Source organism: Ambystoma mexicanum, chromosome 11 (genome assembly GCF_040938575.1).
Source record: "Ambystoma mexicanum isolate Mex_15411 chromosome 11, UKY_AmexF1_1, whole genome shotgun sequence".
Taxonomy (NCBI): domain Eukaryota; kingdom Metazoa; phylum Chordata; class Amphibia; order Caudata; family Ambystomatidae; genus Ambystoma; species Ambystoma mexicanum.
Genome location: NC_090934.1, coordinates 440379039 through 440403767, shown reverse-complemented (window position 1 = coordinate 440403767; position 24729 = coordinate 440379039).

Genomic DNA, 24729 nt, shown 5'->3' with positions numbered 1-24729 from the left:
CGCACTCTGATGGGGTTGTGATGACAGCAGTTCTGACACAGAAGACAAGCTTGGGGCACAAGCCACTAGCATACTGCAGTGGGAAGCTAGACTCAGATATGAGAGGAAACTATCCTGGCAAACAAGCTTTGGCTGCTGCTGCATTCACATGGACAAATCAGCAAGTATTACCATGGGGTGCAGCACCACTCTTTACATGGAGCAGGCACTCTTTGCAATATTGGAGAAACCAAAGAGCACACTGACAACACAGAGAGCATCAGAGTATGAGGTGTTACTATCAAACCCAGGACTTAAGGTAATGAGATGCAGACTTGTCAACCCTGCAACTCTTCTCGCCAGCATCTTACAGGACGGTGACTATGTACACAACTGCACAGAGAACATACAATAATTCAGTGACACCTGCAAGATGCAGGAGGACACACTTGAGGGGGGATAGGTGGTTACATTTATGGATCATTGACGATTGATCAGACAGATGGTGTCAGACATACAGGTACGGCAGTGGTGAGGCTAAGATCGGATGGAACAAGTGAGGTGGTGGTCAGTGCACGATTTCCCTAACATTATTCAGTACAGGCAGCAGAACTAGTAGCCCTATTATTGGCATTGGAGCACAGCAGAAGGAAGATGGTGACCATTTATTCAGATTCTGCATATGTAGCATCTACAGTGCAGTCAGGACTGTCACGTTAGATGAGGAGGGGCTTCAGGAGGGCTGATGGGTCCCCAGTACAGCATGCATTTGTGTTGGGCAGGCTAGTAGAAGTCATACAGTATCCTGAGCAAATATCCATAGTGAAATGTCAAGCGCACACTCAAGGGGAAGACCCGGTCTCAAGGGGGAATTTCGCAGCAGACGCAGAAGCAAAGTATGGCGCATATTTTGTAGAGCTTCTAGACATGGAGGCTTCATCACATGCCCGTGAATATTCAAAAACAATGATACTAAAAGAGGGGTACAATATATTACCAGCAACATAAATAATGGAGCTGCAGGGAGCTGCACCCAGGGAGGAAAAATACCTATGGACTAGGAGGGAATGTACAATATCTCTGTCAGATGTCCTGTGGAGGCAGAACAATACAGGGAAAGTGGTCATGCCACTAGCATTGTTGTACACCCATTGACACACACAGTGAAGGAGGTACTTGCCGCCCATATTGAAAAAACATGGTTCTGTCCTAATTTGGCAGAACACATGGCTGACTATATGCCTAGTCTGCAAGCAGTACACTGCTGGACACACATTGAGAGTTGTGAGAGGAGGCACACCTCACCCAGTCGGTCCATTTCATCACCTCCACTATGTTGACATGATCCAGGTTTGCCAAGGATACCACTACATGATAGTGGTTGTGTGCCCATTCTCTCGGTGGATTGAGACAAGCGCCTGTTCCCACCCGGACGCCTTCAGAGTAGCAAAATTCTTAGTAAGGGAAGTGTTTTCAAGATGGGGTGTGTGTGAGGTCCTGCGGTCTAAAAACATCCCTCACGTTACCAATGAGATGTTCAAACATAACAACATTACTGGGCATTCACCACAAATTCTCCTGTGTGTATCACCCACAAGCAACTGGGGTGTGTGAACGCCTCAACAGCCTTTTGAAGAAAGCATTGCCAGAACCAAAAATAGTACAAATAAGAAGTGGCTCTGTTGCTTACACCTTGCACTCTTTGCATTGCCAAATAAGTCCGGGTCTAACCACCATTTAACCCCACATGAGGTGGTGACAGGACGGCACATGCAACTTCCCCTGGCTCCTCCCACTAGAATGCTAAAAGTCACAGAGAGTAGTGCGACTCTGTTAGGATAAAACATTTTTGATTACGTTACTTGCTTGATTACTATTGCCTCTTTTATTTCTCACCAGATACAATGACGCCAGGGAGGTTCTGAAGTCAACAGAGACAGACAGCAACAACATCAATGACCCAAAGGATTTTTTGAAAGAACAACTTGTTTCCCCTGAGGACCACGGCCTGTTGAGAAATGTTCTATGCTGACGCGACGCACCCAGATACACCAGTCCGAATACTGTTGAAGTGGTGGCTGAAAGAGCTGTGAAATTAGACGGAAAGACAGTTTGGAGCCACCTCTCAGACATCAAGCCCTACAAAGCTGTAGCCTCACCAGGCAACGAGATCGACAGGGCAAATGATCATCAGCATGAGGAGCAATAAGATAATTCTGAATTTACACTACCGACTGGAAGACACCCAATGGTCAAGGGCAGCAGAGATAGGACAAGGATTTCCCACACATTGAGAGTGACGATACACTGTCTGTTTGTTATTTTATTCTCTACATACATTCTTTGTGAAAGCGTGACTATGATATTTGATTATTGTTCAGGTTGCCCAATGATTTCCAACCTGATTACTTTTCGGGCCAGTTTGTCCATTTTATTAGAAGACAGAGCTGATTCCAAGTACGTTCACCTAGAGTATATTATCTTTTCTTCATAGCATATTTGGCCTGAGTTTACCCACAACTTGAATGGGGAAACCCTTCAGTTCATGCCATATTTAGAGACCCTGCAATTGGAAGCGCATGGTAACAGCTATTTGATTTTGCCATAAATGACTACATGGTTCACAGGGCTTAAAACGAATCTGACACTTAACAAATTACGCTCACTTTTGAACATTTCAGGCGGGCAACTGATATCTTCAAGCCACACAAGGATCCAGCAGCACAGGTAAAGATGTGTGAAAAAACAATCTGCTTTTTTTGTCATGTCTCTTATTTCCAAGTGGGGTCTTTGTATTAATATTCTGGGGAATATTGCTTGTGAAGCCGTTGTATCCTCTACTAACATTACCCTTACCCTGACCCAAGCAGGTGGAACGACCAAGTCAGGTGGACAGGAGAGCACTGCAAGCATGGTATGGAGAGGTAAGCACAGTGTTGATGCAGACATGGGTTGGGTTGATTTGTATATCACTTACACTGCTCGAGGCTCTAATGACATGTGGTATAAGCACATGACCATAGTAGGCAAGGAAACCACCGGGGAGAGCTGTTATGTCTGCTTATTAATCACCTACACATGCTTGCCTCCAGAACATTTATAACAACTGAAATACCAGCAGCAAAGAGCACAATGCCAGATGTACCCATGTAACACACATGCTTTTTATGCAGTTTTCCCCCATTCACACAGCCTCACTGTCAATCACACAGCAGGGTGGCTGCCCTGGCGGGACAGTCACCACAGCCAATCATACATACAGGGAGTCTCAAACCCTTCCCTCACATCCTTCCCCCCTCAGACATTCAGGCGCCTAAGGAGGACTTCTGTGCAGAAGCCTGCCAAGGGACGGTGAACAAAGGAACCAAACCTGGGTTAGCACGCAGAGTAAAACACGAGAAAGACCTTTACAAAAAGAAATGGAAAATAAACCCAGCCTGAACTAATATAAAATAAAAGGGGTCCAGCGGATTAAAGTTCGAGGCTACTAACTTAACCTAAAACAGTACCAAGGCTAATTTCATAGACCGCTGTAGGGAAAAAATGGTAGATACCACTGCCACCAGCCAAATTCTGGGATACAGTAGTCCGTCCCGGAAAATGGAGTTCAGAGTGGGAAGTCTGAAAAAGACAACCCTGTGTCACTGCACTAAAGGTGCTGTGTGACACACAGTAAAAAGATGATGCCTGTGGAGTAGGTGAGACTCCACAGTCCATGACCACATAAAATGTACAACACATAGCCAAAAACACATGTAAGAGTGGGGAAAAAAGGCTTGCACTCTTACTAACTGAAAAAAAATAAATCCTAGAAATCCAGCAAAGCTGTTGAGGGACTCAGTAGGTAAGGGAAATTAGCCATTCTGGAGAATCCCCCCTAACAGGACTGAAGAGAGATTCCCAGGAATGCCCCTCCTCATTCCCAGGAACATGATAAGATGTAGAGCCAAGAATGCAAAGTCAACCATCTTATTTCAGATGAATCCCAAGTGCACTGTTGGCAGACACGTACATGGAAAGATATACCCTTACTCAGCCATTCAGATTGAATCCAGTGCATATTCTTACAGATGTATGGGAGACTACTGAGATTGTGGATGGGAATGTCTTGATTGAGCACAAATAAGCCACAATGCTGACATCATTAGTGACACCACGACATAGCAGAGTTAGTCAAGAAGCACACTCTCAGCTCTGCACCACATTACACTGACAGACAATCGCATACACGAAGGACATGCTTACTGTGAGAAACCCAAAGTTGTCTCATTTACTAGTTCCCTGGGATCTTTCATCCAGGTGGCCAGGACACGGCCATTGCTATTGGACCCAGTTCCTAGGGGTGGACCAGTGGGGGAGGATCACCTGGGTCAGGGGTCTTCGGGGAGTGGAAGTGGGCACCAAGGGTTGAGACGTGGTATCCCCTTCCTGGTAAAACATTTTTGCCATACTACCCTGTAGGATATTCTGAAGCTCTATCCCCTTTTCCAACACAAAAACCTTCTTACACTGTAACAGACAATGGACTAACACCAGTGCCTTTTACCTGACATGTCCTAACACACGTGTCAGGCAGAGTCAGGCAATTGACACTTACCATGCACACCTGATGGCCCTCTACCTCCCCCAAAGGGATAAAAGGGGGAGCACAAAAGCACACTTCAAGCAAGACTGAATGCACAAGGAGACAGCTACACCAAACCGGGAGTTCAAATGAGGGAGAAAGGCGGTGAGACCTGGAACGATGACGAAGGGGGAACTGCCCTTGCCCTTTTCAACTCAGACCCGCAAAGCCTCCGAAAGGGAAATCATAAGATCAGGAGTTACAGCTGACATGCATAGTACCAGATGTCAACGGTGCATGGCGGCCCTTGGAATTGATACACAGGCGGGGAGGCATGCTGGCTACTGTGGTACGGTCCTTGACTCTAGAGGCAAGGCAAGTCAACGGGTTCAATACAGCCGGTGAGTCGGAGAAAGCTTATAGCAAACTGTTGTGTGTTGAGCCCAAGGTTGCAAGTAGCAACATTAGATGAACGCAAGAACCTGAACAAAGAACTTTTGTGTGTTTGAACTTTAAGTGAAAGCCCAGAGAAGGGCCAGCTGTACAGTGGTGTGGCGCCATAGGCATGCTCAGTTGAAGGACTCCCACGAGCCCCTTTTGTGTTAATAACCGCAAGTACAAGAAGGCCCTTGGAAAGGGTAATGTGAGATGTCAGAGTGGTCCTACAAAGGTCATATCAAATCCTTTGTACAATTGAAAGTCTCTGACCCACGGCAGAGAAAAAGCTAGGGAAAGGGCATTTGCTTTCTGATAAAATTGTGAACTGTGGAAAAAGGCAATTGTCCATCTGACAGAGGGATGCCGAAAGAAAGCTAGGAGAAGGAAACCTACACTTTCTGAGGAAAATGAGTGAATCATGAACTGTGCTGAAATTGCATAAACTGTGTTAGAGAAATGCCATAGTGAACCAGACGGTGGGAGGCCCAAGTTCACAGGTTGAGATACAGAAAAGTAAACTGTGAACATTGTGTTAAAATGGCTATATGAACTCGACGGAGGGATACCAAGGAGAGAGCTGGCGAGAGCGAATACCATACTGTGATAAAGTAAGTTGAACTGTGTATCTGACAAGAGTGGCAAGTTGAATTGTATATCTGACAAGAGTGAACCTGGCCGAGGGTTGTCCACAAGAAGAAGTTGTTCACAAGGATTTCAAGACTCTAGAAAATTGCAAGCTGCAGTTCAAAGGCCGTAGTGAACCCGACAGAGGGAGGCCCAAGTTACAAGGAGGACCAAAACCGATAGAGGGAAATCATAGGGGCAAAGAGGAATGACCCAGGTGCAAAACCACCAAAGGAACTTTTGTTTGTATGTTTGTCATTGTGAATCAGTAACCTCTAAACAGGTAATCTCCCTCAATTTTTGTTTACGGGGGGTCAAAGTCTCGGAACGGGAGAACAAAGCTGAGAATGTTATACAAAGATGAGAGTATTGACTACCCAACTCATAGTCCAAACAAGCTAGGCTTGGTGGTATATGTTATCTACTTATTTTGTGATTAATGCCTTCCAGATTGGTACCACATTCACAATTTTCAAAATTTTCAAAAATTAATTTTTTGCAACAGTTATCAACAAATGCCACATGCTATTGAGACAATACATGGAACCATATCGCTTACACACCCTGAAGAGTGAACACTAAAAATCATCAGTCATAAATTAGTTCATATCAATTTATTATTAAGACAAATTTAGAAAAGTTAAAAAAGAGAGAAAGCAGAACATACAGATATGTCACAAATCAATGCTGCATGATCGACTTAATCTAATCCTAAAAACAGAGTCAATTATAGGGGTTAGTTCAATTAATGGAAACTGACTTATATCAATGAAGCAGTATTTAAAGACTTCAAAAAGTTGGTAAGTTTTTTGTCAAGTGTCAACATGTTTCGGCCTTCTGGAGATTGAGGCACTATCTCTAGTGTCTCTACACCCATAGTTTTTTCAACGGCCTTCTTCAGGACAGACAATTTCTTTAAATCAGATAGGAGACCTCTTTCATATACCCCGACAAGTTTAGCGCAATCTTTTTTGTGCTCCGAGTGATATCTGTTCCTTGCAGTACTGAAAATGGGAATCTTTCAGTCTTTTGCAGCAAGCTCGTCTCTGCATCAGTTATTGCTCCATCACACCAGATTTCATGATAAAAAGGACATCACAACCCTGTGCTTGGATGCCGTGCCTGTACATGGCCCCCAGTGATACACAAAGCTCCTTCAGACCGCAGTTGCAGATTTTCTTTAGAGAGAAATTCTCCTGTGCTTGGATATCGTGCCTGTACAGGGCCCCTCAGTGATACACAAAGCTCCTTAAAACTGCAGTTGCAGATTTGGTTTGTGAGAAATTCTCCTTCTCAATCCTCCATCAACAATTATTAAACCAAATTTCATTACTGGACATATGACCCACGTAGCGGCCTCTGTTTTCCTACACGCCCTGTGCTTGGATGTCGTGTACAGGGCACCCACTGATACACAAAGCTCCTTCAGACCGCAGTTGTAGATTTTGTTTGTGAGAAATTCCCCTTTGCTTGGATGTCATGCCTGTACAGGGCCCCCATTGCAGGCAGCATCCTCTGGAAATGTACGGTGAAGAGACGGAAGCAGTAATTCGTTGTATTGTTCTGAGCACATGTTGACATTAAAAATTGAGAATTTCTCACAAACCAAATCTGCAACTGCGGTCTGAAGGAGCTTTGTGTATCAATGGGGGTCCTGTACAGGCACGACATCCAAGCACAGGGGAACTTCTCACAAACAAAACCTACAACTGCGGTCTGAAGGAGCTTTGTGTATCAGTGGGTGCCCTGTACAGGCACGACATCCAAGCACAGGGCATGTAGGAAAACAGAGGCCACTACTTGGGTCATATGTCCAGTAATGAAATTTGGTTTAATAATTGTTGATGGAGGATTGAGAAGGAGAATTTCTCACAAACCAAATCTGCAACTGCAGTCTTAAGGAGTTTTGTGTATCACTGAGGGGCCCTGTACAGGCACGACATCCAAGCACAGGAGAATTTCTCTCTAAAGAAAATCAGCAACTGCGGTCTGAAGGAGCTTTGTGTATCACTGGGGGCCCTATACAGGCATGACATCCAAGCACAGGGTTGTGATGTCCTTTTCATCATGAAATCTGGTGTGATGGAGCAATTACTGATGCAGAGACGAGCTTGCTACAAAAGACTGAAAGATTCCCATTTTCAGTGCTGCAAGGAACAGATATCACTCGGAGCACAAAAAAGATTGTGCTAAACTTGTCGGGGTATAGGAAAGAGGTTTCCTATCTGATTTAAAGAAATTGTCTGTCCTGAAGAAGGCCGTTGAAAAAACTATGGGTGTAGAGACACTAGAGATAATGCCTCAATCTCCAGAAGGCCGAAACATGTCGACACTTGACAAACGACTTACCAACTTTTTGAAGTCTTGTACCTATAATTGACTCTGTTTTTAGGATTAGATTAAGTCGATCATGCAGCATTGATTTGTGACATATATCTGTATGTTCTGCTTTCTCTCTTTTTTAACTTTTCTAAATTTGTCTTAATAATAAATTGATATGGACTCATTTATGACTGATGATTTTTAGTGTTCACTCTTGAGGGTGTGTAAGCAATATGGTTCCATGTAGTGTCTCAATAGCATGTGGCATTTGTTGATAACTGTTGCAAAAAATGAATTTTTGAAAATTTTGAAAATTGTGAATGTGGTACCAATCTGGAAGGCATTAATCACAAAATAAGTAGATAACATATACCACCAAGCCTAGCTTGTTTGGACTATGAGTGGGGTAGTCAATAGTCTCATCTTTGTATAACGCATTGTGAATCAGTAGACATTCTCAGGCAAGAGTCTTTTGCAGGAAAGAAACTTGGCCTCTGAAGTTTTTGATATTGTTGAACTGGAACTGTGAACCTCGTGCTACCGAGGCGCAGGAGTGTGCTGTGCTCAGAAGTCCCACCTTGTCCTGTGCTTAAAACATGGGGAAGGGAGACACAGCCATGCCATCTTAACTTATCATTTTGTGGACACTTATTTCCTTTCTGGTGAATAGTATCCCACACTCTTTTTGTAACTTAGTAGTAAGGATTGGCAATAGGTTTTTTAGTATAGGCCCTTTTTATTTGACAAGACGCCACTAGAAATGCCTTATTATTGTTGAGGGTTGTAGCTTGCTCCCATCCTAGATGTAGGTTCAGATTAGGTGTTTTTCTCACCCCTGCATACAGTTTAAAAAACACACTTGAACTGTGATCACATGTGTCTGTCTTTACTGCTGCCACCATGAGTTCCTTACATAACACAGTTCTATAGTTAGAGGTGCAGAAAGCTTTTTGACATATTGGGCCTCATTACGACCCAGGCGGTAAGGGGTTTACGGCAGCGTAAACAGCGCCGACCCTCACCGCCTGATTCCGAGGTCCCTTAGCGCCATGGAGGATTTAACACCTGCTTTTAGCAGGTGTTAAAATCCATGGCGCTAAGGGACCTTGTTGTTAATTACGCCACCGTAATTTACGGTGGCGTAATTAACGCCTTCCCCACTCCCATTATGCCCTATGGGGCAAAAATGGGAATGGGGAAGGGTAAATGGGGATTGGGGACTTACCGCCCCGCCAACCTCGGAATGGGGCGGTAAGTCCGCCAACCACCATGGCGTAAACGTAGTTTACGCCATGGTGGTAAAGGTACGACCCAGGCGGTAACTTACCGCCTGGGTCGTAATGAGGCCCATTGTTAAAGCTTTTATTATTTTCTCTCATTAGCCAAATGCAGTAATGCAGAAATGCAAGGCAAGAAGAGATCATGAGCAAGCTTGCAGATGCTTATGCAAAATAATCCCATGAAACTACAGGAGTGTACATGGAGTCTGGTAGAACCATGTGTGACTAATTTATAGGTTACATGGTAAAACACGATTATGTAGAAATCATACTATAAGTCTAAGGAGAATTACAGAAGGCCTCAGGCCTCAGTGCACAAGACTAGAAGAGCTGATTCAGGCTGCATGGAGCGCAAAGCTGGCTCACAGCCAAGGTCAGGGATATGTGGTCACATTCCAAACTCTAAACGACAAGGGAACAGCTGCAGAGAATCTGAATAAATCCTCATAAATGCAAGCAGAAGAGCTTGATTATGTGGTCTGTAAGCACGTGATGCAGCTGAGCCAGACAATGGGCATTCACTGGTAGTGGGAAAGCTGAGTCGATCCCAGCAAACCAGACAACAAATTAAATAACTGTTGCAAACATGGAGCAGACTCTCATAGGCAAAGGTGGCACACAACCTGATACAATATGGACACATAGATGTTCACATCACCGTGAGGAGGTGCACAGAGAGATGAGAATCTAATTGAGTCCCAGGCCTGGAGAGATCAGCTCTAGCCAATCAAAGATAGAAAATCAGGGGTGGGTGGAAAGGGGAAAGAATCAATAGTAAGTCCATTACTCTTCAACAATGTAATAGATATTTCCTTGGATACAGGACAGGTCAGCCACCTGATATGCGAGGACCAGTAGAATAACCCCTATAGGGTACTCCTATAGGGAATACCACTCTAAGCACACAGTCATTTGTGATGATAGGTTTTTCGTGGAAGGGCCCAGGGATGATGCAATTTGTACACAAAAATGCAATGCACGCCATTGAGGGCTGAGAAGTACTGGAGAATCTTGATTGTCTTGTATGATCTCTGTTGGTTTTTTGTAATAAACCGCAGTTCTAATTTGCCGTTGAGTGAGTCCTCCATTTATTATGGAGAAGGGTATTGGGCCCTTAAGAGGCAGGCAGACCCACCCCCAGATGACCTTTGGTATACCAGGGAAAACTACCCCGACAATGTTATCACAGCTGCCCGAATGCAGTTAGCTGCCTTCCCCCAACCTTTGTACTCGATCAACCAGACTCCAGGTCTCACAGAATTTATCTTGCCACCCCCTGTTTCTGTAGCCTACACAAACCCCAACTATGAGGGACACACAGTATACAGATTTGTGTATTGACCATGTACCCCCTCGTTCCCCAACTGTCCCAAACCCATTTTTCTGACGACTCCTGTATATATGTTTGTGCAAATGTCTTCAAGACTACAGCATAGCCTGATAGCATTAATGATGGCATGCCTGATGGCATTGCCCAACAATGCCAGTCCAGCCACTGTGAGAATACCCCCATCATGGCTTTGTCTCATAAGGATAGTCATGCAACTGTAAGAAAACACTTCTTATGGCTTTACCCCAAGATTCCAAATTCTGCCACATTTAGAAGACACTTTGGATGGACGTGCCCCAAAATGCTGGTATATGTCTCTGTAAGAACGGAGTTGTTAGGGGTTTGGCCTCATGCCAATATTTGCCTTCTTGAGAAAACACTTGTTATGGATTTGCCACAAAAGACCAGTATTCGACAATGTATGGTGGCTTTACCCAAACATGATGGTATTTAATCCGGTAAGAATACACATGAGATGACCTTTCTCTAAAATGTATTTAACCCTATCGGAACACAATTGTGATGGTTGTGTACAAAGATGCCAGTGTGTTCCCCTTTGCTGCTAAATATCAGTATGTGAACCTGTAAGAAAAAAACGTGTGATGGCTTTGACTCAAATTGCCAGTATCTTCCAATGTAAGAACTCAATGTTCATGGATTTGCCTCAACATGTCAGTATCTGTTCCTGTTAGGACACACTTGTGATAGCATTCCCCCAACATGCCAGTATTGTCCTCTGTAAGAACACATATATGATGGATTTGCAATATCATGGCAGAATTTGCAACTGTAAGAGCACACTTGTGTCGGCTTTGCCCCAAATGCCAGCATTTGCATCTGTAAGAAAAACTTGTGATGGCTTTGCCCCAAATGGCTAGTATCTGCCCCTGTAAGAACTAAATTTGTATTGCTTTGCCCGACATGGCAGCATCTGCCCCCATTGGAAGATAATTGTGATAGCATTGCCCCAACATGCCAGTTTTTGCCGCTGTAAGGAAACACTTGTGGTGGCCTGCCACAGCATGCCAGTATTTGTATCTATAAGAACACCTGTTTGTTTTTTTCCCCAACGTTCCAGTATCTGCCCCTGTTTGAAAAACAGCTGTGATGGCTTTGTCTCAACATGCTAATATTTGCCCCTTTATCTGTCCAAAATGCCACTATATTCTGCTGTAGGAAAACACTTGGGATTGCTTTGCCCTTGTAAAACCCTCTTTTGATGGTTTTATCCCTGCTTGCTAGGATCTGCCCCTAGAAACCACACACTTGCAACAGAATTTCCCATTACTGCAGTATTCTTCTGTGCACAATTACACCACAACCCCATCTCACACATACTCATATATCATACTCTTTACCCGCACAACCCCCTCCCAATCATGCACCCCATGAGTTTTTAAAGCCTCCCTGATGATTGTCAAGAGCATTTCCATTACTAGTCACCTCAACTCCAGTCCTCTTCCTCTGCCTGCGGAACAGTAGGAAGGTGGAAGGGACGTTGCTTTACTCTTCACTCCCTGAGTCCCACTCTCAAAATGAGATGCCCTCACTGCTGTCTATACCCCAGGCTTCCTTGTCGACACCTGCACTCTGCAGGTACAGGTCTTGCATGTCTTCATTTAAGATGGCATCACAAATGAGGGTCTCCAGTGCTTCCGTCCTGAAAACAACATCAATTATTCTATCATGCAGAATGTTGCTGAAATGAAGCATTGTGCATGACAACATGAGTGACGGCTGGTGCAAAATGGGAGGGGCTGAGTCCCACCGTCCATTATATGGCATCCACCACTGATATTGGACCTAAGGGATGGGGAAGCCGTGAGAAACCAGGTTATCTGGTCATGGGAGGAGTGATTTGTTAAACAAAATGGTGCATTTCTATGTTCAATAGCACACTCAATCTGAAAAGTATGCATCTGGCAGCAGTTTGGAATCCAACATATGTTTTAAAAAGCGCACTTAGCATAATGTGACTATGTTGTACTTTGTGGTGCCATTTTGTGGCAATTATGAGTACGCTTGGTAGGCTCAGCCCAGTAAGTGCCAAGTAGCTTAAACTCTTCTCAGGCCACTGCTTAGGAAAAACACTTGTCGAGACCCACCTGCTGGGGAAAAAAGATTTTGGGGGAGAAAGTAACATAGATTGAGAGAGGTGGGAGATACCAGTCAATGGGCTTCATTACAAGGTTAGAGGTGTGTAAAAAAGTGTCAGTAATTTGTTACTGATATTTTACACACACCACCAAACTACAAATTTGGTGATGGGGTGTCCTAATTTTCCACACACCCCCCCACACAAAGAAGGCATTATTATGGGCAATTCCCCCCATGGAGTCCTATGGACTCCAGAACTTCCAGAACTATTAAGCACAATATTGGCCCTCTTGCCCCTGCACTTGCCGATTTCTGCAATCAGTGCAATCAATCATTTGCTACTGGGTCTTTGCCCTCTTCCCTCAAGCACTCTCTTGTGCACCCCCTCCTTTAACCTTCTGCAGACCCATCTTGTCCAGCTAACTACTGCCCCATCCCTATAGCCCCCTTCCTTAGGAAACTCTTGGAGAAGCTGGTCTTTCCCCAACTGACCCAGCATACTGATCTTGTTGGTTGCCTACACAACCCTCAATCTCAATTCTGAGCATCCAGAGGCACAGAAACTGCTCTTCTGCACAGCTGTGCATAACTGCTGACATCTCTTGATTCTAACTCTCCAGCCATTCTCATTCTACTTGATCTCTCCTCTGCATTTGACATGGTCAAACACTCCATCCTCATAAAACAGCTCCACAATACCCTAGGTATCTCGGAGCAGGCACTGCACTGGCTGCCCTCCTTCCTCAATGACCGTCCCTCCCAGGCTATCCTGGGCTCTTTCTCTTCTCCCACCTCTATCCCCACCTGTGGCATCCACAAGGGCTCCACCCTCTCTCCTGGCTCTTTAACCTCTATCTTGCTCTGCTTGCACACCTAATTTCCACCTACTCCCCTTACTTCCAGTGTTATGCAGATGACACACAACTCTTCTTCAAACTTTCAACTGATCCGCTCTTTACATCCTCCAATCTTTCTGACTGTCTATCTGCCATCCAGTCCTGGTCCTGGTGTGCCTCCAATGATATCTGCCTCAATAGTAGCAAGACTGAGATTCTTTCCACTGGGACTCCTGCCCACTCTTTCTTCCCCTCACTCTGGCCACCTTCTATGGTTTCTCCCGCTTCACCTTCATCTGAAGCCAAACGCCTTGGAGTCATCTTCGACTCCTCTCTCCCCTTCTTCCCTTACATCCAGGACCTTAGCAAGAAGGCCCATTTCCAACTCCACCTCTTCAAAGGAATCCTTCCTTTCCTCACTTTTCCCCAGAAGCTCAATGTCTCTAGATTTCTGGTACTCTCCAGGCTTGACTACTGCAATAGTTTCTTTCTTAATCTACCCTCATGCTCTCTACATCTCCACCAGCTAATCCAAAATAGGGCTGCAAGACTTATCCTTGCCCTCAAGCCCACTGACCTCATCTCTCTAGCCCTGAAAACTCTCCACTGGTTCCCGGTTGCAGCAAGGATCAAATTCAAGTGCCTCTACATCATCCACAAGGCTGCCTGGGGCCAGGGACCACAATATCTACAAATGGCTCTCACTAAATACACTCCCTCCAGATCTGTACGTTCCTCCAGCACCAACTCTCTGTGAAGCAATTCGATAAACAGTGAGCTGGTGGACAATCTTTTTCCTCGGCTGGCTCTCTCCTAGGGAACGAATACCATTTCACCTAATGGCTCCTTCTCATTAGTCGGGTGGAAACGGCGCTACGTTTGGATACGCACATGCGTTTATATAGCGGAACCGCAATTGCAAATTTATTGGATATCTATCTGCCATATATAAAGAACTAGTGGCAAGTCTTCTCAGCCTTGGAAGAAGAGCTCTTGCTCGAAACACGTGTCGGCTGTTGTTTGAATTGCATTAAACTACGCCCAACTGAGCACTTTAATTTTTTGGTTGTGTGCACAATTCTTGGGAGCAAAACAACCCTCAAAATGGTACATGTGTAATGCATAATAGGTGGGATGTGGGGTAAGTGTATACGTTAGGGTAGGTAGGCTGTGTGGGGCATTATTTAAAAAAGTTGAAAAGTAGATTTCTTTTTTTCAGTGAAATGGATTCAGTGAAATCTCCATTAGGTGAATACTTGACTGTCTGAAACATACTCCCTAGCATTTCCCTCCTTGTTTGTATTTGTATTTTATTTGTATTTCATTAAGCTCCTTATACCAAAGTGCTGTACATAGAATACAGAATGGTTACAAAATAAATGTATAAACAAGAAAATCCAGAAAACAATCACTCAAAGGTGTTGAAGTAGATGAGATTTCAGAGTTTGACAGGTTTTGACCATTTATGGACGGTTGGGTTCTGCAGAATATATGTTTTTTTAGATCATATTAAAGACTACAAATGAAGACGACTTTTGAAGATTTTATTTTTTGTTGGTCAATGACAGTCCAATCCTGAAGAAGACAGGCATCAACACTATTACAGCCTTAGATGCTATATAGTCGAAACTAAGATAAGGAAAGTTCTTTGTAAGAAATAGGAAAGACTAATGTATCTGTGAACAAACGTTTGTCGACAATGGACTGTATTGTATGAACTTTGAGACAAACGATTGGAGACTAAAATATGAGCTGCTATGCATTTTTTATCACAAAGTATTGCACATATTTTCTAACATTCTTCGGCATTTGTAAAAACAGGAGGATTGCAATTAGGGTTGGTGCTTTTTAATGGACTTGTTCATTCAATTGATTTGTACTCTGCACTTTGCACTTCTATACCTGCTTTTTGCCTAGCCCCTTTTTTCCTATATGCTAAACAAAATTTGAACGTAAGGTTTTCTATTTGTATTTTATCACATAGATATGGTGATATTATGATGTATATATGATAATAAAATGTGCTAGTTTTGCAGAACTTTGCTGTACTGATTGTTTCACTACTGTCTAAACCCTTTTAGTCAAAGAAATGGGTTGACATATTTGATCCGTGAGGCACAGCGCTCACAGTTTATATTATCATCATTCCCAAGGTGACTACAATGTAGGGGAACACCCACACATAGTTTCATGCATTGTGTATGTGCCATCGTCTTGGAAATGGGGATATGTGACATGCACATTTGTTGCATGTCATTGAGGGGGACAGGCAGTGTGGGGGTTGTTGTTGTTTGTCAGTGTGTGTGCTTTGTGTGTTGGATTTGAGTGCAAGTGTGTAGGTGTTGCTGCATGTTGATGGCTGTCTTGTGAGTTGTTGTTTGCATGTGTTGTATTTCACTGAGGGGGGCCCGTGGGTCTTGATTTCTTGGGTGCATGGATGTGTTAGCTGCACTCTGTTTCATTTTGTTCACAGTCTGCAGATCCTTCCACCAGGGAATGATGGCTATTTCATGGGATGAAATTTGACTGTCGACTGCATGCAAAGGGGACAGGTAAGATGTGCTTTTATCTTGATCGCTATTGAATGGGTACTTTATTTGCTGCATGTCTGGATGTGGCTATTCTGGTGTGCCGCCCTCTTTGTCACAATTGTAAAGTACCTCTTGTAAAAAGGGTTTTTTGTATGGGGTTTATTGTGGTCATGTTGCATAATTGAGTGACCTGTTGATCAATACTGCACTGCTTTTCTACGACCCTCAATGGGGACATATTTGTGCTCATCATGCACATTCTAGAACATGTGTGTAGCTATATGCCATTGTGCTTATTGTATTTTGTATCCATGTTAATTTTTGGGCCATGCATGGCTTGCAGCTCAGACATGATGTTTATGGATTTATTGCTGCTTACACGTTGGACAGGTAAGTTATTTAGTGATATTGGGTGTTTTCTTGTGCCAAAATGGTGATTTCAATCAATGGCTGGCATGGTATTAGTGGTCTACTCCTAATTCAATGTGTTTCTTTTGGAAACACAAAAATAAATGTTTTTTTTTAGTTCTAAGTGATGCACACAAATCTGCACTTCCAAGGGCACTATCTCAGGGTGGTTTTGTGGGCACAGTGGATTAGCCCATTGTCTTCATTGAATGGCACCTGGGATTTGTTGGGAGTGTGTGTACTCCACAGTGGATGGATTTTTGGTGAAATAAGATTGCACAAGCTGGGTATGTGCAGCCTCTCCATGCACCATTTGCCCAGCCATAAGCAAGCAGTGTGCCTGTGGGTGTGGACGGGGTGCCACCACCATGTCCATCGGGACTGTATACCGTTTTGCAAGATTGTGCAGGACACATGCTGCCACAATGATCCTGCAGACTACTGGTGGTGCCTATAGCAACACACAACTTGAGTGGTTAAGGGAGCGGAAACGTGACTTGAGCACTCTGAGTGTGCGTTCCACTATGCCCCGGGTCACAATATGGGCAGTGTTGTACCTTACCTCGGCAAGTGTGTTGGGGTTGCGCATTGCCGTCATTATGTAAGTGCTCATAGGGTAAGCAATGTCCTCTGTAGAGGTGAGAATGGTTGTCATTGTCATTTGTTGACAGTGTCTATTAGTCTGTGTGCAACATTCATGCATGTGCACGGACATTCATGCTCACCAGTGAGCCATGTGTTGTCATGCTTCCCAGCTTCCAGGGCCCGGTGTAGCAGGGACATCCTGAAGATGTAATTATAATATGTGCTGCCCGGACAGTTGGCATATACTTCAGTAATGATGCCCTTGGGATCACACACAACCTGAACATTGAATGAGTGCCAATGTTTCTGGTTGTGATAGATCTGCTTTTTTGCTCGAGGTGGACTTAGAGCAACATGGGTGCAATCAATGGCACCTAGCACTTTTGGGAAGTGTGCCACCCCATACAAATCCTGGATTACTGCCTTCATTTTTGCCCATGTTCTGGTCATATAGATATGCCAGCGGACAGAAGGACGTACAGTTATGATTGCCACCACCTTGTGTAAGCAGTGTGACTGCGTGGACTGGGAGATGCCACCTACTATAGCGTTAGTCAGCTGGAATGAGCCAGTGGCCATAAAATACAGAACTGTGAGCACCTTTTTGCAAGCAGCTCAGTGCTTGGGAGCACAAAGTGAGTAATGTGGGGTCATCGTCCCACTCTGTGACCAGGTCGAGGATGATATGGGGGGGAAGCTATAACTGCCATAGACCTGGACGTCAGGCATCCCACAAAGGCTGGTCCTTGTTTGAAAGATCCAAGCCCTGGCCATCCTCCTCCTCCTGCAGTGTCCCCGGATGACTGCTGCAACAAATGGTGCATTCATTGTGGCTGCATCCATGCGTTTGTTGATTGCACATGCTTTTTATTCATTTGTTAGTGTGCGCATTGACGTTTACGCCTGCTATCGTGTGTGTTTCTGGATTTGCGTGTGCTTTTTTGCGTGCCGGCGTTCCCTGTTCAATTCCATGCTTAATTTTGTTTTGCACGTGTATGGGCGGTGAAATTGTTTGCAGTGGAACTTCCCTCGTAATGCCCACATTTTCGCTTGTTCTTCCTCATTCCATGTGTTCCGCCGCCTTTTTAGGTGGCTGCACAAGTCCGTCTGGCACTTCTCGTGCAAGGCGTTCGTCGGGTCACAGTGACGTGGAGGACCAGCTCGGATTCCTCGCAAGTCTCATGTAAGCTCTCCACATTGTATTCAATGAACCAACGAAAGGGGACTGCCCGGAATTTCGCACGCAAGTGCAGTTTTTTCTGCACAGATTATTCCACAAATTGGGCCCAGAAGCCAGCAGTATATTAAAGTTTCATATGCTGTTTGAAGTACATTACTAAAATGGTAGAGCATTTTTCCTAGAGATACATGCATATTTTCTGATTGGATTAATGACCAAACCTATCAGAACAGGTTCATGAATCTGTAGGAAAGGGCTGTGGCATTTCTATAACTCACCTCCAACTGTATATCAAAACTTAAAATACTGCTGGATTTTATGTGCTTCTCACAGTTCATAATATACTTATAACCACAACTGGGGTTGCTTGTGTTTCCATTTATAAGGAATGTGGCCTAGCAGTTCGAGGTGTAATACTCCCAATGTTGGCAGGAACAAGACTAATTTGCTTATGGCTGTTCGCCTTTCCAATGACGTAGACAAGCTAAAAAGCAATGGCGTGAATGTTTTCCCAGAGCAGTGCCAGTGGTTAATATGAATTCATAGCTTTCCGCCCACAACATCCTTATGGTTATAGTGGTCCCCCTAGGTGAGAGAGGGTATGCCCGTATGTGGGCCCCTTGCTCGCTGCACCATAGAAAACCAAGCTGCACATCACATATGAGGCCCAGCAAGGACAAAACAATTCTGGGTTGCCTGTGTTTCCACACAGTAGGGGGGCAGGGCGTAGCCATTCAGGCAGGACTGGTCCTATCAGTGAGAGGACCAAGACAGATTTGTATTTTATTTATTTATGTATTTGTTTCTATAGCGCCAGAGACCACAGGCATCAGGGCACACTACAACTAGACAAGGACAGACCAAAGACAGACAGGACATCATGGTATCAGTACAGTTGTGGTAGGTTTATGGTTTGTCTTGACAGTTGTCTATTTCAACAGCAAGGTGTTCAGTTTTTTCCTGAGCTGTAGATAGTTGGATTCAAGTCTTAGATGGCTTGGAAGCTTGTTCCATTTGGGGGCTGATTTGGAGGGGAAGGCCCTACCTAGTCCATTGGTTTTTTTTGGGTAGCTGAATTTCACTAGCCCTTGGACCTTAGAGTGCAACTTTGTTCATGTGGGGTGACTTGATTTTTTAGGTAGGCAGGGGCCGAACCAAATAGGCAGTGATGAACGATGGACATTGATTTAAAGTTGATGCAGTCTTCCATGGCTAGCCAATGAAGGGACTTTCTGTCCACCGTAATATGTTCCCTTCTTGATTTTCCTCTGACAGTCCTACCCGCATTATTCTGAATGACTTTATCTTGTTTAATGTATTTGCTGCTGGCCCCAGCATCATTGAGTTCCCATAATCCAGTCTTGATAGGATCATGGTTCTGGTGATGATAGAGCTGTTTTGTCGACTTAGCAGGGGTCTGATCCATTTGAGTAGTCTCTGATGATATTGTCAGTTGCATTTCAAGTATGCAACGTGAGCATCAGCTGCCAAGGCCACTTGGAAATAGACACACAGTGTCTTGACTTTGTCAGAGACCCCAACCTTTGAGTCTTTGATTTTAATGGACGAGTAGGCTGGCTCTAGTTTATCCCTGGCCTGAGGGGATCCAAATATCATGAGCTTGGTCTTGCTTCCATTGAGGCACATCCAGTTTGTCTTTATCCACGCCTCAATGGAGTTGTAAATCAAGTAAGCTTATTGTTGTCTGTGGTGTGACAGCCACTTAGTTCGATGACCAATTGTGTGTCGTCCGCAAAGTTTGTAAAAAAGACACCTAGGTGGGTGAGGAGAGTGCAAAGACAATGGAAGTAGAGATTGAAAACGAGGGGTGAAAGACTTGACCCCTGGGGCACGCCACAGTCAACAAGTCGGGGGGTGGAGGAGTGGTCACCCCATTGGGTCTTGGAACACCTATCTTCTAAAAAGGAGGTTACCCAGTCAATAGCTTCTTGAGAGCAGTTGCCTAATTTGTCTAAGGCCTCCCGGAGCTTCTGATGGTCAAGCAAATCAAAAGCTGACGCGAGGTCCAGTAGTATTAACATGCCTGCCTTTCCCTCATCCAAGATGCTGAACATCTTAGTCTGGAGATCTAGCAAGGCAGACTCTTTTCTGTGTGCTCTTCTAATCCTGATTGCTGAGAGTGCAGGAGTTCATTATTCTTGAAATATTCTTGAAGTTGACTAGTGGCAACGTTATCTAGACTTTTCAATAGAAAATTACATTCATGATAGGACAGAGATTTGCAGGGTCATGTTGGTCTAAGCCTGGTTTCTAAACTAGAGGTGTGACAGTGATGGTTTTAATTGTCACAGCTACTTTGTGGTCACTAAATGAGGCATTAACCATTCTGCAGAGATAGAGGGCAAATGTCTCAGCATTGTCCTGGATTAGTTTTGGGGGTAGTATGTTTTCTGAGCAGGATGTACAATTGATAGTGGAAAGTACTGTATTTATTTTTGTCTAAAGAGACAGAAGAGAAACAGAATGTGTTCCTCTCAGGGTGATTAGGCTGAGAGTTGGTTAGGGTTTGGAGAGACTGGCTATCTACCCTACACGTTTTTATTGTTTTGCGGGCTTTTAAGATTTTATTGTGGAAGGCTGTTTGAACTTTCTTACAGTCTTCGTGAGACAGTGAAAGTGGGGTACAGGGTTGTTGCTTTTTTGACTGATTTCAAAATCTGAAATAGTTTGTCAGTTGAACTGCAGGCTGTGATGATCTGTTTATTATAGTATTTTTTTTTGTTGTTTCTGTCAGTTTTTTCCTGTATAAGTTGTTACATTTTTTCCAGTTCTCATTGTTATTATCGATGGGGTCTTTTTGCCACTTTCTTTCCAATTTCCTTTTTTCTTTCTTAAGCTTACTGGTTTCATCATTAAACCAATTGTGGTGGTTTGGATTGGGTATGATTTGTTTGTTTTTGATGGGGGTGTGTTGGTCTAAAAGCTTTTGAAATTCGTTGTGTGTGGTCACTATTTTATCACAAGAGACCTCATCCGTCGTGTTCATGATGTTATTTATACCTTGTGTCAGGATGATGGGCGGGATTTGTTTAAGATTCCTTCCTTGGACTTCAATGGGTGTTTTGTTCAAATTCCTAACTTTTTCTCTGGGTGTCAGTCTCAATTCAATTTTATGATGGTCAGACCAAAATGCATGGTAAGGTTCCAAGCATAGTAATTTCCACATTACAGTCCACATTACAGTCAAGTTGGTTCCCTTTATTTGAAGTGGGGCTATTGTTTATCAAGAGGAAGTCTGTAGTTTGTAGATCTTTCTCGAGGGATAGGGCTTCCTTGTCTTTGGTGTTCCCTTTCCACCTATTAAGGTCTCCCAGGAGCACCATCCCTATGTTGGGTCCTTTTAGATTGTTTAGTAGGTGAAATAGGTCATCATTGAAATCAGAGGTCAGTGAGGGAGGTCTGTAGATTACGATTTGATTCATACAACTATTTTTTGTTTGTGACATTTTGAGCAGAGTATTTCCAACCTGTACAGTGGATCGGGGTGTGGAAAATATTGAGATCTTGTTTGGCTATTATGGCCAGTCTCCCTCCCTTTCCCAATTCACTATTTTTAAAGTAGATGTTATATCCTTGGGGGACATGGTAGGACCAACGGGTTCCTGCAACCAAGTTTCAATTAGACATAAAATGTCAACTTGTTCCTGAATAATGATGTCATGGATATGCTGGGCGTGTTCGTTCAAGGATCTGGTGTTCAAGAGTCCAATTTTGACCTCTGGGGACTTTGTTAGTTTTATCAAAGAGATTTCTCCTTGTAGGACATTTTTCTGTGTATCTATATTCAGATCTGGCAAGATAGTCGTATTTGTTTCGGTTTCTAAATGCCAATCACCTTTGTGATGTTGGGAGAATAGGTTTTGAGTTTGGTCTACCCCGAGGATAGTGTATGACGGTGGTACATCCGGTGCAGTGTCCAGAATGCTTGGGACTGGAGAAAGGTCTTGTGTATCCCATCTGGTGTCAAGGAAACGCTGCACCGTGAACAGTTGGTGCAGTTATTTCACCTAAGTCGCAAATTGCAATATCTTTAGATAGCCCATCCCTTGTTTGGGACTCCCTGTAGCAAGATGGTAGAAGGAGCAGAATGTCTTGCTGAATGCCGATGGATGACGGGACCGGCGTAGACGGGCTTGTCGCAGAAGCGCCGGCGCTGAAGCGCCTGCCGTTTCTTGAAATGTGACACTGGTGTTGCTGGGAAATGTACTTTCCCAAATGTGTTTTATTGATACCAATGCGGGCAAGCTTGCGTGTAACCAAGGTTTTCCAGCAGAGGAAGAGCGTGTCAGTCCCTTTAGTGGGTAAGTAAGATTGTCAGTAAAGAAATAAAAAAAGATGTAACAGTGCTTTTTTTCCCAGGCGAAGTGCTGGAGTTTAAAGAGCCACCAACACTCACAAACAATAAACACAAGAGCAAGCTAGTGATAGGAAGTTTGTTTAGCAATCCCCAAGGAGAATGTTAATCATAGTTAGAAGCAAAATAATCAGTTCTGCAACCAAAAACACGTTTCAAATGCCGTTATCTCAGTCTCAGTTCAAAATTCAGTATTCAATTGTTCATATGGCGCTGCAACGTGACAGTGTGTCAGCGTCTGAACTAATCTGTTCTAAGTAACCTTTTTATATGGCTTGTCATCTTAGTAATGGTGCAGATGGCCTTAAAAAAAAACAATGGTGTGGAAAATTGACCAAGGCAACACCACTGGTTAAGATTAATTCCCAACCTTCTACCCTTCACATTTTGTTGGTTATAGCGAACAAGACAAGTGCCATCAGGTGACAGTTGGGAGGAGGAGCAGACGGAGCTGAGAATCCCAGTTCACAACATTTTCAAAATGTACACGCACAGGATTGTTTTGATAGAAAGAAGCAGAGATTCATGGAGGCAGGAGATAACAGTCAGTGGGTGAATGACACATTTGAATACCATGACTACAACTGGGGAAGTGGGCATCACCTTTATCAATAAAAAGTTTGAATAATGTTTAATCAATGGCTTCTTGTATTTGGATCACGACAGCCTGCCACTCTCGCAGGCAGTGGCTATATTAATATTTTTGAGTTTGAGTCCAGGGGTAAGGACCGCCAGCACTGTCTGTCCTCTTGCAAGTATCCTAGAATATCGCTGCCCAATAGGTAATTGGTTACAACTTTCTATACTCTGTATTAAAAAAATCTAAAACGTATATGAAACCACTGTTGGGTAGCATAAAATGTGGATCTTAATCGGGAGACGAAATAGGAGAATAAAGAAGTCCTCTGCATTTCGGAATATGGTAAATCCTTCATCAGCGACCAAATCCATCCCTTTTCCAAGTACTCATACCACATTTAGATTTCAATTGTCAAACTGTTGTTGTTTTGTTGGGGTGGCAATATGGACTTGCCGCTGAGTTCTTTGATGACAGCTGCGGCTGTCAATCTGGCTTGCTAGCATGACCTATTGACCTATTGAGCATCAATATACTTCACAAGGGAACTGGAGGACTATACATTTGAACAAAATATCTAGAGAACCCAAAGGAGCCAGAGCCATGGAGAGATGTGATATGATATGATATGGCATTTATAACACGCCAACACACAAGTGTTTCAAGGTGCGACATGGTCTTTTCAAAGGTCATGTGCTGCTCGTGGTCTTTTCAAAGCTGCAGCATCAGTTGCTCTGTGTGCTGTTGGTGACAGAATTCAACTTAGTCATTGAAGGTATCATCTGACTCACATTCCACACCCTGCCCCCCCCCCCCATCGCAAGTTGTCCTGGAGCTCTTGCAACATGCACTAATAAGTGTTCCAAACTGCCATGCTCTTAAAATCAAGGAGGATTTTTTATGTACATAAAATTATCACAGATATCGCTATTTCACAATAAAATTGGTTATATGGTTGAATGACTAAGTAATAAATGCACACATTGGGCCTCATTACGAGTTTGGAGGCAGCCATGGCTGCCTCCAAACTCGGGTCCGGGTCCGTGGTCCCAGAATGGGGAATTACCAGGCCATTACAACTTTGGAGGGCCCGGTATTTCTCCATTCAGTGAACCCGGACCCAGACGTTCTCCATTCCCATTTGAGCCCCCATAGGGCTCAATGGGAATGGGGAGCATGCTAACAACGTGCCCGTTGTTAGCATGCTAGCTCCCTCGCGGGTCCCGCAAAGGACGTCTGGTCTGACCAGACGTCCATAGCGGGACCCGCGAGTGAACCTCGTAATAGGGCGGAATGGGTTTAACAAGCACCGGCACCTTTACCGGCACTGTTAAACCCATTCCGAAAGGGTCGTAATGAGGCCAATTGTCATGATAATCAATTTCATTTTTCACAACACTCATCTAAGAATTAAAGTGTTTGTAACCAAAAAACATACATGTTCATTCAGACAGTGTCAGTATTTGGATGTGAGGACAGAATGGCTGTCACATGTGTCACTCCTGGGGTCTGAGGGCAGAGCAACTTCTAAATTTCAAAAACATATTTACTCTTCTATTGGGCTTGGGAGCTTCAATAAGTTTTTAAAAGGGACAAGGAGATT